A 14,331-nucleotide genomic window follows, 5' to 3' on the forward strand; every position below is an offset into this window, starting at 1 on the left:
GTCAACTTGTGCAAGCCCTCTCAATCGATTACATGCCCACAATTGGAAATTCTTTCTTGGACAAAAATTCCTTTAGTTGGGCTAATGCTCTTTCCAAATTTTTCAGATGGTCTTCATCATTTTTGCCTGTCACTATTATATTGTCTAGGTAACATTGTATACCTAGTATTCCTTGTAGGTCTTGATCCATTGCTCTCTGCCATAGTGCTCTGGCAGAGGCTATAACGTAAGCCTTTGTGTGTATTGATCGTCAAGTATTTCTTAGACACTTCCTCTATTTTCATATGTAAGTACGCTTACGCTAGGTCCATTTTGGAGAAATGGTTTCCCCCTGAGAGAGCCACAAAAATGTCCTCTATTTTAGGCAAAGGATAATTTACAATGTGTAGAACTGGTTTTATTGTTGTTTTGAATACTTCTCACTCTGTCCTTCTTTACCAAAGGGACTATAGGCATCGCCCATTTACTCCATTCTACAGGGGAGAGTATACAAGAGTTTTCCACTTTTCACCACCCCTGGTCAGCAGTGCCGCTGAGAGAAGGGGGGCTGGATACTAATTACCTGGCCCGGGCATGTCAGGGGGCCTGGCCAGGGCTCTCACTGCCCATGTTTTGTTTTTTGTATTTTTTAATCTTAATTTTTTTTTCTTTACAGCTTTTTTTTTTTTGCGAGGGGGAGGGGGACCTCCACTCCTTCGCTGGTGGGGAGAGCAGGGTCGTAAAAAAAATAAAAACAAATACATATACTCACGTGATCGCTGTGCTGACGTCCCTCCTCTTTCCTCTCTGCTCTGTTCACACTGAATGGAGCGGTGCAAAGAGAACCAAGAAAGCAAGAAGAGAGACGAAAGAAGAAAAGAAAAGAGAAATGATGAAAGAAGCTAATACAAAGGTAAGTAAAAGAAGGAGGCAAAGGGAGAAAAGCAGAAAGGCACAGTGTGATGAAAAATGGGGGGAGAGAGGCACACTAGGAGGAAAAAGGGGGGAGAGAGGAACAGTATGAGGAAAAAGGGGGGAGAGAGGCACAGTATGAGGAAAAAGGGTGGGAGAGAGGCACAGTATGAGGAAAAAGGGGGGAGAGAGGCTCAGTATGATGAAAAAGGGGGGAAGAGAGGTACAGTATGATGAAAAAGGAGGAAGGGAGAGGTACAGTATGATGAAAAAGGGTGGGAGAGAAAGGCACAGTATGAGGTAAAAGGGGGGGAGAGAAACACAGTATGAGGAAAAAGGGGGAGAGAGGCACAGTATGAGGAACAAGGGGGGAGAGAGGCACAGTATGAGGGAAAAAGATGGGAGAGAGGCACAGTATGAGAAAAAATGGGGGGAGAGAGGCACAGTATGAGGAAAAATGGTGGGAAAGAGGCACAGTATGAGGATAAAGGGGGGAGGCACAGTATAATGAAAAACGGGGGAAGAGAGGCACAGTATGATGAAAAAGGGGGGAAGAGAGGCACAGTAGGATGAAAAAGGGGAGAAGAGAGACAAAGTATGAGGAAAAAAGGGGTAGAGAGGCACAGTATGAGGAAAAAGGGGGGGAAAGTGGCACAGTATGAGGAAAAAGGGGGGGAAAGAGGCACAGTATGATGAAAAGGGGGGAGAGAAAGGCACAGTATGATGAAAGGGGGGGGGAGAGAAAGGCACAGTATGAGGAAAAAGGGGGGAAAAGAGGCACAGTATGATGAAAAGGGGGGAGAGAAAGGCACAGTATGATGAAAAGGGGGGAGAGAAAGGCACAGTATGAGGAAAAAAGGGGGGCAGCAGAAAGGCACCAAGTGATGAAGGAGGGGGTGTCAGCAGGGCACAGTGATGGAGAGGGGGGCAGGATGGAACAGTGATGGGAAGGGGGCAGCATGACACAGTGATGAAGGAGAGGGGGGAGCAGCATGGCACAGTGTGATGAAGGAGAGGGAGGAGCAGCATTACACAGTGTGATGACAAGGGGCCAGGTAAAGGGGGAAAAAGCAGCATGGAGGGTGCAGTGTGATCATAAGGGGACACAACGTGGTGATGAAGGGGTTACAGTAATGTGTGTGTTATGGCACAGGGGGCTTGTGGCAGTGTGTGTGTGTGTGTGATAGCACAGGGGGCTTGTGGCAATGTAGTGTGAGGAAGGTGGTAGCTAATTAATGGGTGCATTTTTGTTTGTGGGATGATGGTGGGGCAATTGAATAGTGGGGACTATTAATTTAAGATTTGGTGGTTTGGGTGCTATTGAATGTGGGTGAGTTTGGGGAGAATGTGTTGTCTTTATTAAATGTGTCTATGAATTATTTAATGGCAGTGATGGTTGCAGGAAATAGGTATATTTCTGAAATGTAAATACTATTAATTTATTGCTTGGGCTGTTTGGAGGGAGGGAAATAGGTCTATTTATTAAATGTGAATACCATTATTTTAATGTTGGGGCTGGAGGAAGGCCTAATTATTAATCATGAGTGCTATTGATTTAAGTCTGGGGCTGTCTGTAATTTTCTAAATGTACCCATTGTTTTTTCCAAATAGGGCACCCAACATTTCAGGATCCAGACAAGCCGCAACTAAAGAAACCTGCAGCCACAGGTGGTGAAAGTGACAAGAACAGGTAGGAGAGAGCAGGAGAGTCTGTGAAATTTTGTGATTCTAGTGGGCCAATCCCAATTTTTGTTGCCTGATCAATGGTGTACACAACAATTATTTTTTTTTTTCTGTAGGGTGGCCTAGCACTTCTTACCTGGTAGCCATGCCCAATGATGCATAGCCAAACCCCAATTGTATGAACATACCCACGCAGCGGCAGCGCAATTTTTTTTTACATTCTCAACTATAAGGGGGGCCCCAAGAATTTGTTGTACCGGGGCCCTGAATTCCTCTTGGTATCCCTGCTGGTCAGACAGCATATGATACCATATGGGCTTTATGAAATTTTGGAACACAATTTGGGTCCAACTCTATTCTGGACTTAATGTCCTTTAACGTGCCTATCCCTTTTTTGAAAATGGTTTGTATAGCAGCTAGAAGCTTCAAAAGTCCTTTAATAGCTTTTGTCATTTTTGGATCCATTAGATGTGATAGGCCTAAAATTAGTGACAGAGTAACGGCAAAAATACATGGCAGTTTACTAAGAGATACTGGGACTGATTCATTAAGGAAAGTAAAGCAAAAAAAAATTAGTAACTTTGAACTTTGGCAAAACCATGTTGCATTGGAGGGGGAGGAAAATTTAAAATGTGAGGACAGATTTATAATTGGGAAGAGCATGTCCTAGATCAACTTTTTAATGACAGTGTAAAATAAAGCTATTAAGTATGGAAAAAAAAGCTAGTATTTTCCTTATTTGCAAAATAATAAACTAATTTGTACCCCTTGCACTGCAACATGGTTTTGCCAAGATTCAAACTTCTTTGTAGTTAACTGACTTCTTATGCAGTCCCAGTTTGTCTTCAGTTGCAGCTAATGATTAATCAAAAGATGAATCATTGCAAAATATATGAGGCAATGGCTCTCTTGTATTCTTTATGAGGCACTTCAATCAGTATGCATTCCACCATGGAACACATAAACCGGAAGTGCCAAAATCAGAAGTACATAAACAGTTTTTCACTATAACAACCAAACACAGCCATTCTTAGGCGAGTCACTGGGACACCTGCCTTGCAGGTGTGCATTCCCCATGAGTATCTAAGACATGTACCAAGGAGGTGCAATAATGCACCTCCACTATCAAATTCATACTCTGGGTGCTCTCCAGCTTGGAACGCATTAACTGGAAGTGCAATGGCACACTTTCTGTATAACAAGCATTTTGATTCCATACTTTCCTGGAAATAACGTTTGCCTCGTTTACAGATCCAATTTAAGCACGAGGAATCGAGTATAGGCTTGTATCTTCTTGGAACCCCAAATCTTGGATCTGTCGGATTTCTTCGACTCTAACCCACTCATTTTGTCAGGATTCGTACCCAGGGCTTCTGCCTCTGTGGACTGCTGCTCTACTTACTGAGCTATTCTGGCTGCTGGACAGTTCTAGTGATCTCCTGATGTCCCAGCATGCCTTAGTTCCACCCTTTGACTTCCTATAAAAGCCTGGCCAGTTCCTGTCTCCAGTGCCTGATTATTGTACTCCTTGCCTGTGATCTAGCTCCTGTTCCTGTTGCTTTTCTTACCTGCAGACATCTTCTACTCGTGTACCGACCTCGCCTTGCCCTCGAATTTGCTTCTTCCCTAATCACTGGACCTCATTGCCTCTCTGTGTACGGCACCCGGATATGTCTGACTATTCTTATATTCTAATCTCCTATTGGCCAGCCTTCCTCCCTGCCACTGGGCTCCTATCCAGTCTCCGGACCATGACACATTTCTACCTAATAGTAATACACCATGAGAAATGAGTGGGCTCCAGCAACACTCATATATAAGTGAAAACACTTATCTATTCATCAGCAACTGACCCTTACTGAGATGAGACATAACAAAAAAACAATTCTTACCTTCCCTTCTTCCCATGCTTATGAATACAATTCTTACCTTCCTCTCTCCCCCCTGTGAGCTATGTGCTTCCATACAGACATTCAACAGCCCAGAGTAACAGTAACTACAAAGAGCCCCCTCTCACAGGGAGGAAGAAGACATGGATATCTTTCAACCTCCCTATCTTAGACTTATTGCCATCGGCAATCCCACTGCCTTACAGTGGAAGGACCTGTGGACCGGTGATAATCGTATTAACGATTACCACCTCTCCGATCCCCACTTGCCCTACAAAAAAAAGACGAAAGTGTTAAAAAACTATGTGACTATTGATAGACTTACCTTTACAGCGACTCCTAAGCGATGCACCACAATGCTGACCGCAAGTCATTTCTAATGAACAGGTGTCCGGCAATACAGTTTCTTGTCATCGCGACTTGGACCGCCCCCGCCGAGCCCACCACCCGTTGATGAATGCGGTGCCGTCCGCATATACAGAACCTACCCAGCTCACAGGCAGCCACATCAGATGACACTCAATGTGGCCACGTCATTTGAATGACGTGGCCGCATCGAGTGGGATACACCAATTGAGGATGCCACTTTGGAATTTGAACAGGATAAGGGGGATATTTGTGTAGCCGATAAGGGCGCTAATGTGGATGTTGATAAGGATGATGTTGTTTGTCTAAGTCCTGCACCATTGGAAGCAGTTCTAGCACGTGATAAGAAGAAGGCCATTGTCATGCCTGGACAAAAGACTAAAAAAGCCACTTCATATGTGTGGAATTATTTCTACCCAAATCCTGACAACAGTTATCTAGCCATTTGTAGTGTATGTAAAGCCACAGTCAGTCGAGGGAGGGACCTTAACCATCTAGGAACCTCATCCATGTTACATCATTTGACACAAGTTTATGCAAGGTGTTAGGAAAATCAGAAAGTTATGGTAAAAAAAATAACAACAAGCAGTCCATCTTAAGCTAGGACCCTTCCCTCACCTACATCTACACCCACAACACCGTCCTCCTCAATATCCGTAGGGATCGGAGTTAGTCCTGCATCCAAGTTCCTAAGGCTAGATGATTCCTGCGCTATCCTTGATTCCTTTGAAGAATTCTTGAGCATTAGTCCCACTGCTGCTGTTGTTGCTGCTGCTGGGGATGGATCTTCATCCCAGAAGCAGACCAAGAAGAAGACTACTAGTAGTTTACAACAATTGACTGTTAAACAATCCTTTGCAAGAGGAAGCAAGTATGAAAGCTGTCACCCAGTCGCAAAGCAGATCACAGACGTCATGGCGACTATACTCATATTAGATCTGCATCCAATATCCACTATTAATGCAGCTAGTTTTAGACAGTTGCTTGAGGTATTGTGTCCCCGTTACCAAATTCCATCACGACACCATAACCAGAAGGTTCGTAAAAATTTTATTATTTGGCTGCAAAATGCCATTCTACCCACTGTACACTTAACCACAGATATTTGGGCAAACTAAAGGTTATATAACTGTGACAGCCCACTGTGTATGTGATTCGCCTTCACCAGCATGAACAGGAGCAGTATGTTCCCAAGTACATCACATTTGTCAGAGGCAGGCTGCACTGTGTATCACCGGCTTCACTAAGAGTCATACACCTGACAACTAAGGGATGTCATTGCAACATGGCTTATCCCGTTTGGAATCTTCTCAGGATATGTCATTTTTGATAAATGCCACCAATATTGTCAGAGCATTACAGCTGGGTAAATTCCATCACATTCCCTGTATTGCTCACACAATAAACCTGGTAGTGCAGAGCTTTTTAAACAATGACAGGAACGTGCAGGGAATGCTGTCTGTGGCCTGTAAAATATCTGGACATTTCTGGCATTCGGGAACAGCATGTAGGAGATTGCAGCAGCTACAAGAGCAATTTAATTTGCCCTGCCACCAACTGAAGCAAGAGGTGGTGACAAAGTGGAATTCCACCCTGTATATACTTCTGTGGATGGAGAAACAACGAAAAAAAGCTATGACATTGGGAAAGGAGGGGGATGTATTTTAGTCAAGCACATTGGAGAATACTTTCCGTGTTGTGCAAGGTGCTGAAACCATTTCAAGTAGTCACCTGTGAATTGAGTTCAGCCACTGCGAGCTTGAGTCAAGTTATTCCCTTAATTAGACTTTTGGAAAAGCAGCTTGAGAAACTGAAGGGGGACATTAAACAAACCAATTCTGCTAAGTATGTCGGACTTGTAGATCAAGTACTTTATTCACGTCGCCAGGATGCCAGAGTTATCAAAATCTTGAAATCAGATCACTATATTTTGGCGACTGTGCTTGATCCTCGGTTTAAGACCTATGTCTTCTCTGTTTCTAACTGACCCAGATATGAAGAGATGCAACGAGCTCCTGGTGAGCAAGATGACAGCCTAAGTGTTACGTGACAGGACTGCGTCTCCTCCAGTTTCTCACTCAACTGCTGCTAGGAAAAAACTTTGCTTTCCCAAGAGACCCAGGGATTATGCAGATGACTCTGCACCAAATTTTTACATCAGGTCTGGTCTAAAAGAATTGACCAAAAAATGTGACACATCTGCCGTAACTCCACCTGATCCTACTATCAGCCTCCTCATGGAGGATTATTTTCATGACAGCATATAAATATACACATCAGACAGTCCCTTTACACTCTGGGTGGAAAAAAATAAATTTGGAGACCCATGTACCAACTGCCTTTGCACTGCCTAAGCTGCCCTCCCTCCAGTGTGTACTCGGAAAGAATTTTCAGCACAGCCGGAAACCTTGTCAGCGATCGGCATAGGAGGCTACTTCCTCAAAATGTGGAAAACATGATGTTCATAAAACTGAACTTCAATTTCTATGAGGAAGGCGTTTCCCACCAATTACTTCAAAATACTGAGACTTCTATAACGGTGGATTCCAGCGGTGATGAATTAATAATGTGTGAGGAGGATGTACATACTGATGATGGTGAGGATGTGGCTGAGGATGATGACAACAGGTCGCTGCAGTATTTGTCGAAAAGTGTATGAAAATAATAATGTGACCTGTCAAAATTGACTGCAAATGACTTTAAATTAGTGTTAGTGAGGTTAATAATAATCTAGGATCAAAAAAGAGCAAACATGTGATTTTTAGCATATTTTAGCAATTTAAAAAAATAAATAAATACAGATCCAAAAACCAAAACAAAACACACAAGGGTGGTTTTGCCAAAACCAAAGCCAAAACACGAAGCTAATCCAGATCCAAAACCTAAACCACTTAACAGGGGTCAGTGAGCATCTCTAATATATATATATATATATATATATATATATATATATATATATTAGAGACACCTCCACAAATATGTGTGTGGCAACCAAACTTCAAAGGTTAATCCAGATAAATTAAAGGAAACAGATAAAGAATGATGGCGCCTTCAGGTGTATAACAGAATATAGATAACAATGCAATAGAAATGCAATCAGTGAAATTAGCAATGCAATATAAATGTAATCAGTGAGAACAAAACAGTCCAGAGGGTATATTTCTAAACAGTGCCTATACAGGACACCACATATAGTTCATAAACTGTAGACTGCTGATTCCCTCAGCTTTACGCCATACATTAATAATGTTAATCTTAACACTCTAAAACTTAACTACAATAAAGACACGACAACTTTGTAGTGGCAAATAAAATAATCTTTTTATTTATTTTATCTATTTATTCTTACCTATAAAGGGTGGCGGCGAGAGCGATTCAATCAGCTAACAACTATTATCGAAAACCGAACAGTGTATGGCCCACAGGCACTAACCACTGGTCCCAGACACCACAGTCCTTTACGATCGGCCAGTGCTAAATCTGGGCTCCCCAAGATGTACGGGCACAGTGCAGGTCAAGGGGTCCTCGCACAAAGGTACGAAGAGCCAGGGTGCTTCGAAAGGAGCAGTGACGTGCGGCCAATCAGCGGTAGCACCGTATGAATTAGTCGCTGATTGAAAAAGCTCTCCTGCCACACTGGAGTCCTTTAACGGACCGCCACCCATAGACCTCACTAACTGACCTACTGTACAAAAAAGCTGCTCTACAAAAATCCAATTACCTTCCTCCGACAGGTGAACCCCATCATCTCTATACAGGTTACTCAAATCAAATCTTATTAAGGGGTGATCTACCACAATCCCTCCTTATTGCAGAATTATTTTCCATGTTGCTCTATTCAACTCTGCCACCATGTTCTTTATCTTGCGGAAAGCTATCTCCACTCGCCAGTTAATTTGTGGGATAATATTGGACCAGCAAACCATAACTGAATGCCAAAGCCTCTTAATAATTCTCAGGTCCTCTCTGATAGCGATAATTAGATCCAACGACTTACCTATGCCCACATCATTACCCCCCAAATGTATCATCAACACATCTTAAGGGCCTGCTTTAATAATTTCAGCAGACAGAAGTGGCATCAAACCTTGCCATCTCAGACCTCTGGATCCAACGAATATCAACTGGCCTTACAAAGGCATCTCTATTGTTCGCAAAATTATATCTGGCCGCCCAGAACACAAACGAATGCCCAACAATCCATATGCTTATCCTCTGAGTAGAGCAACCTGTAACACAGATAATAGGATCCGTCACCACCAGGTTGAACTCATCCACCATAAACCGATAGACTCGGCACCATCAATTGAACTTTATAGCACAACTCCTGGCAGCATGGGAAAATTATGTGACTTTTAAGTGACTTTAACAAGACTTTACAGGATAATTAAGTTAGGGGAAAAAGTGTTAACCAAAATGAAGGTAAAAACCATAACCCCGGAGGCACACCACTAATCAGGCCCCCGTATAAAAACAACGGCGAGCTGAGGAGCCCAAGGTTAACACTGGACGGGGAGTATACTATTGCGTATCAATTACCTATTTGGTGTAATATACCTTTTGTACGCATCTGACTTCCAACGCCCTAAGGCTTTAATGACGCTAACGGAAGAACCACCTTCAGCAGCAACCGTAGCCGCACCAATCCTGAAGGAGTGAGTGCCAAATAGTGACGGGTCTAAACCCTCCTGCTTCAGTGTGCTCTTTAATATGGTCGTGAACTGAAATTTCAACAAAGGGGATCCGTCAGCATGAATTAACCAGAATTATGTGGTCTAATCTCTTTGAAATTCATTGCACAGTGCCAAGGGACAGATATCACAATCCCTTTGTGCAGAAATGGAAATCCATTGACCACGACCCACTTGATCTGTTTTGGATCTAAGGATTTGACAAGAAAGCATGTTAACATCCAAAAACATATGCTTCGCTGACAAGGCGTTTCCCAAATTATGCCTAGACTGCACCACTAAATCACTCACCCTGAATGCACCAAAGAAAGCGAGCGAAAAAGCTGAGCGAAAGAGCAACGACTCATAAGCACTATCTGTAATGAACGCCAGCGCAGACATAAGTTTCCTCAAGATATTCTTGTCAACCGGCCTTTTCATATCCTCCTTTCCTGGTTGCATTGGCGACCAACCTTTAAAGGCCTTAGTGACCAAAAACCCCTTAGTAAAATCAGTCCACCCATGAAGTTTGGCCATAAATGAAATTCCTGCCAGCATAGCCACCATTAAAATTTTAGAAATGCCCTGCTGATACTTAAACCACATAAAATCAAGCATGTCCGTGCTTTGACCTGAGTCACACCAATCGCGCGACTGTAAGTACTATCCCCATTGACTCCATGCAGCACGATATGCTCTCCTGGTGGAAGGAGCCAACGACACTTCCGCCAGTCCTACAATACCTGCTCGACTACCTGCCAAACAAAAGGGTGACATGGCGTACCCGTAATGTCTGCCTGCGGAGCCAATTCCCTAAAATGTGTCCACTGTCCTCGGGATAACGTGTCCGCCACCTCATTCTCCGCACCAGGAACATGTCTTGCTCTGAATGTAATGTCATCCTCAAGGCAGCGCAGCACAAGATGCCTCAAAAATTCGATTGCAGGAATGGATGATGCGCTCTGTTTATTAATGCACTGCACTACGTCCAGATTATCGCACCAGAATACCACCTCCTGCCCTCTTAACATTCACGCCCATAGTTCCACCGCAACTACAATGGGAAACAACTCCAGTACCAGTAGGTTGCCTAGCAACCCTTTGGCACGCCATGCCTCTGGCCACTGATCCGCACACCATCTACCTTTAAAGTAAGCTCCAAAACCAACCGACTCAGAGGCGTCTGTTACTAACTCAAGGTGCTTATTAAAGACTGGTGCAGCCGGGCAAATACGAATGCCGTTAAAGTTCTCTAAGAACCTTAACCACATCCGCAAATCCTCTTTAACCTCCTTAGTTAGTGTAACCCACGCGTGTGGACGTGACATTCCCGCTGTAGCCAGCTGCATCTTTCTACAGAAAACTTTTCCCATAGGAATAATTCTGCAGGAAAAATGAAAGGAACCTAACAATGATTGGGCCTGGCGTAAGGAAACAGACCTTGAAGCCAACGTAAGTTCAATTGACCTTACCAGCTTCTTCACCTTCTCCTGGGGCAACCTACAACAACCCTCCAATGTGTCAATCTCGATTCCCAAGAATGACAAACAAGGTAAGGGACCCTCTGTCTTGTTGTGTGCAACTGGCACTCCCAAGACAGAAAATAAAGCCTTAGCCGCAAACAGTATGTCTGCGCACTCTGATGAACCAGCCGTTCCTATAAGCAAGAAATCGTCCAAGTAGTGAGCTACTCCCACATGACCTGTTCCTGCCTGTATACACCAGTGCAACCCATTGGTAGACATTTGTCTACATAGCACCTATCTGGCAGACGGAAACCCATAAATCTAAATGACTCTGGATGTAGGGGAAGCAGGCGAAAAGCAGATTCAATATCTAGTTTCGCCAACAAAGCCCTTGACCCAAAGGATCTAACTAGATCTAAGGCTTCCTCAAACGACTGGTAACTCACTAAGCTATCTTCCACGGCTATGGCATCATTAAATGATTATCCGTGAGGATGAGAAAGGTGCTGTATAAGCCTAAATTTCCCTATCGCTTTCTTAGGCACCACTCCCACTGGGGAGATGACCAAATCTGATATAGGAGTAGATGGAAAGGGGCCAGCCATGCGGCCTAAGTCTACCTCTTTCCGCACCTTCTCCTCCAAAATCTCTGGGAACACATAGGCTGAGCGCAAATTCTTTTTTGCCTTAGCCGTAACATTACCTACTATGGGAAGGGGAAAACCTCTCTTAAAACCTGCACCTAAAAATTCCGCCTGCTTCCTATCCGGAAACAAGCGAAGCCACCTGTCCAGCTGCACCGTCTGGACGGGCGAACCTTCTTTACTGAACAGGCCCTGAATCCCCCTTGCCTCTTCCTGCCCCAGGCCCGCCTTTAGTGCAATCACGGGCTGGATGGGGTCCTTTGCATTTGGCACAAACATGCTTGTACCTACATGCATTTCCCCTAGTGCACATGCCGCTGATAAAGGCAAAGCACCTGTTTTTGGTCTGCGTTGGGGGAGAACAACGTCTCCCCTGCATGCGAAACCTTTGCGCCCTAAAATCTTGCCCCTCACTTTCTTTCGGACGCATCATCTCCATCCACGTCTCCACATCCTTACAATCAAATGGAATGATGCGTTTCCCCTTAACCTTCTCCCGGAAGCTCTCATCATATCTCCGCCAAATGGAGCCTTCATCTCTTCTATAGATCCCTGTAATTAGGTGCAAATATCGCCAGACATCCACCGCCGCCTCAGGCCTAGTTTCCAAATACACCGAAGCAAAGACGCTAAAAGCCGTCACCCAATTGTGGAATGACTTATAGGCCTCTTCTCCTATTCCCCCTTTCTCCTTTGCTTTTTCCAACTCTTTCTTGCCCATTTTTGTTATAATGAAAATATCTACATACGCTCATTTCCTGATCCTCTCTCACGAACTCTTCCTAATTCCCGATGTCAGTTGATTTCACACAAGATTCAGGAATTGTAGATCAAGCAACAGTTGTCATTAGGTATATGAAAAAAGAATCAATTCAAGAACGACTCATTTCTGTTCTCCCGGTTACTGATGCATCAGGTCGAGGATTCAATGAACTATTGATGGCTAATTTTGAAGTGCTTGGGCTTGACTACCATAAAATTGCTAGTGAGTCATTTGATGGTGCAGCAAACATGAGGAGTTCATATGTTGGCTTACGAGCATAGATTGCTAAAGTAGTGCCTGATTCCATTTACATTTGGTGCTATAGCCACATCCTCAATCTATGCATTTCTGATTGTTTGGGAAGTTCTTGAAGCAAAACATTTCTTTGGTCTGTTAAATCGCATGGCATCTTTTATTGGAGACTCCCACAAATGTATAAACATATAGGCCGAACAACCTCATAAAAGAGAAGGACATGAAAAGATTTTAGCATTGCAGAAAATTGGCGAGACAAGATGGTGGGCAAAGGAGCCTTAATTGGGTATTTGGAGAGAGGCAGTGCCTCTATTGAAGTTTTATTTTCAATCTCACAGTTGGAAAATTGTGATTCAAGGGCCACTTCTGAAGTTTATATAAAAAACTGTGTGAGTTCAAGACCATTTTAACAGCAAATATATTCCTTGCCATTTTTGATGTGATTGGACCAGTTTCAAAATACTTACAAACCAGTGGTCTTGACTTCCTTCTGGCATGGAAAATGGTTAAGAATGCCATTAACCAGCTAAAGAAAATGGATTTTGATAATATTACAGAAAAGGCTACACATTTTGCATAAAAAATGAATGACCTTATAGCCAATTGTGAAATAATCTCTTTCCTTGAGATTGAAACTGAGATCCCAGTGAGAAGGGTTGGCAGAAAGAAACGAATGGCAGATGAGATCTCAGTTGATGAACGTCCAACGGATGAACTGAAACATTTTTGTGTGGAAGTGTACAGAGCAATTTGTGACCAAATTTTAGCAAGTCTTACAGAAAGATTTTCTGAAAATAAACAGTTGGTGCTGGACACCCAGAATTTGGATCCTAGATTTTTTTTAGATATTCGAAATGATAAAACAATTCTTGAAGAGGGCACTCTAAAAAGGATTTCTGAATTGGCAAAAATGAATGAAGAGTCTCTTATTAGTGAACTTATAAGTTTTGCTAACCTATTTCCTAAGCTGACAGGACACTTGGATGAAATAAGAAGACAAGAGGTAATTCCAAAAGAAGGTGGAGGGGATGAAGATGAATAGGGTATATCTGGTGCTATAGAGGATGGCAAAACAAAGTGCAAATCGTGTAAAAATTGCTTCCTCTGCTGTCACAGATTACTTCTAAAGTAAAGAATCTCTCTGTGGCTTATGAGTACCTGTTGACTCTGTCTTTCACACAAGTGGCACGTGAAAGAGCATCCAGCAAACTGAAAACCATAAAAACAAGACTGCGAGTTACAATGAGACAAGACCTGCTTGAAGCATTTATGATCATGTCTGTAGAGCGAGACCTTTTGGAACTAGTTCAATTTCAAGATGTGCTGGAAATTGTCAGTGAAAGTTCACCACTGATGAGATCTTTGTTAACTGTGTGAGCAATCTTCATTGTTTTAAGACATTTAATTTGGCAGCATTTTTGTCTCTTTTCTAGTGCTAATATGTTTGATTTCTGCATATGTTTGCATATGTTGTATGTGTATATAACATTTTTCATTATGCGCATTTTTGTAAAGGTTCTTTATGCATATATATGTTTTTTGCTACATTATTTATTTTCATTGTTTATAATTTATAATAATAAAGTACAGCTGATTAAGTAACACTAAAATAGCCTTTTTTTTATCTTATGAAATATATATTGTACCGAAAAAAAACCTTTAAGGCTGGGCCGCTACTTATGGGCCACTGCTGTGTGCTTGCAC

Source organism: Mixophyes fleayi, chromosome 4, assembly GCF_038048845.1.
Source record: "Mixophyes fleayi isolate aMixFle1 chromosome 4, aMixFle1.hap1, whole genome shotgun sequence".
Lineage (NCBI taxonomy): Eukaryota > Metazoa > Chordata > Amphibia > Anura > Limnodynastidae > Mixophyes > Mixophyes fleayi.